Here is a 3,281-nt window from a genome sequence, read left to right as displayed (position 1 = left end):
CTACGCAAATATAAGCTACCACAACACTATTCTAAAGACACAATAATTTTGACTATAATCCATGAACCGTTACTATGCTTGCCTTGTTTAAACACCTAGCCTTTTGTTGTAACTGAAGCAGAAATAATGGGGGCACTTGTGTGCGCTGATTAGTGCCAGCCTCAGTGGCCTAATGGATAAGGCACTGGCCTCCTAAGCCAGGGATTGTGGGTTCGAGTCCCATCTGGGGTGGTTTAAAGCAGAGTGGCGCAGCGGAAGTGTGCTGGGCCCATAACAAAGAGGTCGATGGATCGAGGTGCATTTAATGTATACCAGGACATTTAATGCATTTAATGTATGCCTAAGGGCAAGTCATTTTGAAAACACCTGTGAATGGAAGCTTGTTCAAGGCAAGCAGAGTGGCGCAGCGGAAGCGTGCTGGGCCCATAACCCAGAGGTCGATGGATCGAAACCATCCTCTGCTATGACCATTTTATTAAAATTCATGTCCTGTTCCTACGCAAAGATAAGCTACCACAACACTATTCTAAAGACATAATAATTTTGACTATAATCCATGAACCGTTACTATGCTTGCCTTGTTTAAACACCTAGCCTTTTGTTGTAACTGAAGCAGAAATAATGGGGGCACTTGTGTGTGCTGATTTGTGCCAGCCTCAGTGGCCTAATGGATAAGGCACTGGCCTCCTAAGCCAGGGATTGTGGGTTCGAGTCCCATCTGGGGTGGTTTAAAGCAGAGTGGCGCAGCGGAAGTGTGCTGGGCCCATAACAAAGAGGTCGATGGATCGAAACCATCCTCTGCTAAAACTGTTTTATTTATATACATGTCCTGTTCCTACTCAATGAAAAGCTACCATAACGCTGTGCTGATTCCATATACCATTACTGTGCTTGCCTTGTTTAATTACCGGCATATTGTTCTCACTGAAGCAGAATTAATGTTGGCACGTGAGCGCTTGGTCTAGCAGCCCCAGTGGCCTAATGGATAAGGCACTGGCCTCCTAAGCCAGGGATTGTGGGTTCGCGTCCCATCTGGGGTGGTCTGATGCAGAGTGGCGCAGCGGAAGCGTGCTGGGCCCATAACCCAGAAGTCGATGGATCAAAATCATCTTCTGCTATGACTGTTTCATTTATATTAATGTCCTGTTCCTACTCAACGAAAAGCTACCACAACACTATGCTGAAACAATAACCATTTTCTACAGATCTCATTTATGACAGAGGTGCATTTAATGTATACCAGGACATTTAATGTATTTAATGCATTTAATGTATGCCTAAGGGCAAGTCATTTTGAAAAGACCTGTGAATGGAAGCTTGTTCAAGGCAAGCAGAGTGGCGCAGCGGAAGCGTGCTGGGCCCATAACCCAGAGGTCGATGGATCGAAACCATCCTCTGCTATGACCATTTTATTAAAATTCATGTCCTGTTCCTACGCAAAGATAAGCTACCACAACACTATTCTAAAGACATAATAATTTTGACTATAATCCATGAACCGTTACTGTGCTTGCCTTGTTTAAACACCTAGCCTTTTGTTGTAACTGAAGCAGAAATAATGGGGGCACTTGTGTGTACCAGCCTCAGTGGCCTAATGGATAAGGCACTGGCCTCCTAAACCAGGGATTGTGGGTTCGAGTCCCATGTGGGGTGGTTTAAAGCAGAGTGGCGCAGCGGAAGCGTGCTGGGCCCATAACCCAGAGGTCGATGGATCGAAACCATCCTCTGCTAAAACTGTTTTATTTATATACATGCCCTGTTCCTACTCAATGAAAAGCTACCACAACGCTGTGCTGATTCCATATAACATAACTGTGCTTGCCTTGTTTAATTACCGGGCCTATTGTTCTCACTGAAGAAAAATTAATGTTGGCACGTGAGCGCTTGGTCTAGCAGCCCCAGTGGCCTAATGGATAAGGCACTGGCCTCCTAAGCCAGGGATTGTGGGTTCGAATCCCATCTGGGGTGGTCTAAAGCAGAGAGGCGCAGCGGAAGCGTGCTGGGCCCATAACCCAGAGGTCGATGGATCGAAACCATCCTCTGCTATGATTGTTTTATTTAAATTCATGTCCTGTTCCTACGCAAATATAAGCTACCACAACACTATTCTAAAGACACAATAATTTTGACTATAATCCATGAACCGTTACTGTGCTTGCCTTGTTTAAACACCTAGCCTTTTGTTGTAACTGAAGCAGAAATAATGGGGGCACTTGTGTGTGCTGATATGTGCCAGTCTCAGTGGCCTAATGGATAAGGCACTGGCCTCCTAAGCCAGGGATTGTGGGTTCGAGTCCCATCTGGGGTGGTTTAAAGCAGAGTGGCGCAGCGGAAGCGTGCTGGGCCCATAACCCAGAGGTCGATGGATCGAAACCATCCTCTGCTAAAACTGTTTTATTTATATACATGCCCTGTTCCTACTCAATGAAAAGCTACCACAACGCTGTGCTGATTCCATATACCATTACTGTGCTTGCCTTGTTTAATTACCGGGCCTATTGTTCTCACTGAAGCAGAATTAATGTTGGCACGTGAGCGCTTGGTCTAGCAGCCCCAGTGGCCTAATGGATAAGGCACTGGCCTCCTAAGCCAGGGATTGTGGGTTCGCGTCCCATCTGGGGTGGTCTGATGCAGAGTGGCGCAGCGGAAGCGTGCTGGGCCCATAACTCAGAAGTCGATGGATCAAAATCATCTTCTGCTATGACTGTTTCATTTATATTAATGTCCTGTTCCTACTCAACGAAAAGCTACCACAACACTATGCTGAAACAATAACCATTTTCTACAGATCTCATTTATGACAGAGGTGCATTTAATGTATACCAGGACATTTAATGTATTTAATGCATTTAATGTATGCCTAAGGGCAAGTCATTTTGAAAAGACCTGTGAATGGAAGCTTGTTCAAGGCAAGCAGAGTGGCGCAGCGGAAGCGTGCTGGGCCCATAACCCAGAGGTCGATGGATCGAAACCATCCTCTGCTATGACCATTTTATTTAAATTCATGTCCTGTTCCTACACAAAGATAAGCTACCACAACACTATTCTAAAGACATAATAATTTTGACTATAATCCATGAACCGTTACTGTGCTTGCCTTGTTTAAACACCTAGCCTTTTGTTGTAACTGAAGCAGAAATAATGGGGGCACTTGTGTGTACCAGCCTCAGTGGCCTAATGGATAAGGCACTGGCCTCCTAAACCAGGGATTGTGGGTTCGAGTCCCATGTGGGGTGGTTTAAAGCAGAGTGGCGCAGCGGAAGCGTGCTGGGCCCATAACC

General features: G+C 45.7%; 12 non-coding genes across 12 annotated transcripts in view; all 12 read left to right on the top strand.

The window, feature by feature from the left end:
* The first annotated feature begins 158 nt into the window (after window positions 1-158).
* On the top strand, window positions 159-231 carry trnar-ccu. Its single transcript has one exon. It is a non-coding gene; the product is annotated as a tRNA-Arg (tRNA).
* Window positions 232-392: 161 nt separating this feature from the next.
* trnam-cau lies at window positions 393-464 on the top strand. Its single transcript has one exon. It is a non-coding gene; the product is annotated as a tRNA-Met (tRNA).
* Window positions 465-653: 189 nt separating this feature from the next.
* trnar-ccu lies at window positions 654-726 on the top strand. Its single transcript has one exon. It is a non-coding gene; the product is annotated as a tRNA-Arg (tRNA).
* A 241-nt stretch (window positions 727-967) lies between these two features.
* On the top strand, window positions 968-1,040 carry trnar-ccu. The gene has a single exon. It is a non-coding gene; the product is annotated as a tRNA-Arg (tRNA).
* A 289-nt stretch (window positions 1,041-1,329) lies between these two features.
* Window positions 1,330-1,401, top strand: trnam-cau. Its single transcript has one exon. It is a non-coding gene; the product is annotated as a tRNA-Met (tRNA).
* A 258-nt stretch (window positions 1,402-1,659) lies between these two features.
* On the top strand, window positions 1,660-1,731 carry trnam-cau. The gene has a single exon. It is a non-coding gene; the product is annotated as a tRNA-Met (tRNA).
* Window positions 1,732-1,895: 164 nt separating this feature from the next.
* On the top strand, window positions 1,896-1,968 carry trnar-ccu. The gene has a single exon. It is a non-coding gene; the product is annotated as a tRNA-Arg (tRNA).
* A 267-nt stretch (window positions 1,969-2,235) lies between these two features.
* trnar-ccu lies at window positions 2,236-2,308 on the top strand. The gene has a single exon. It is a non-coding gene; the product is annotated as a tRNA-Arg (tRNA).
* A 6-nt stretch (window positions 2,309-2,314) lies between these two features.
* trnam-cau lies at window positions 2,315-2,386 on the top strand. The gene has a single exon. It is a non-coding gene; the product is annotated as a tRNA-Met (tRNA).
* Window positions 2,387-2,550: 164 nt separating this feature from the next.
* On the top strand, window positions 2,551-2,623 carry trnar-ccu. The gene has a single exon. It is a non-coding gene; the product is annotated as a tRNA-Arg (tRNA).
* Window positions 2,624-2,912: 289 nt separating this feature from the next.
* On the top strand, window positions 2,913-2,984 carry trnam-cau. The gene has a single exon. It is a non-coding gene; the product is annotated as a tRNA-Met (tRNA).
* Window positions 2,985-3,242: 258 nt separating this feature from the next.
* Window positions 3,243-3,281, top strand: part of trnam-cau — a 72-nt gene continuing 33 nt past the window's right edge. The window contains exon 1 of the tRNA in view: window positions 3,243-3,281. This exon is cut by the window's right edge and continues 33 nt beyond it. This is a non-coding gene — a tRNA (tRNA-Met).

The sequence above is a fragment of the Megalobrama amblycephala genome, linkage group LG6 (assembly GCF_018812025.1).
Source record: "Megalobrama amblycephala isolate DHTTF-2021 linkage group LG6, ASM1881202v1, whole genome shotgun sequence".
NCBI classification, from domain to species: domain Eukaryota; kingdom Metazoa; phylum Chordata; class Actinopteri; order Cypriniformes; family Xenocyprididae; genus Megalobrama; species Megalobrama amblycephala.
The sequence above is the reverse complement of the archived record's forward strand: the minus strand, read 5'-3'. Positions and strand labels throughout refer to the sequence as shown.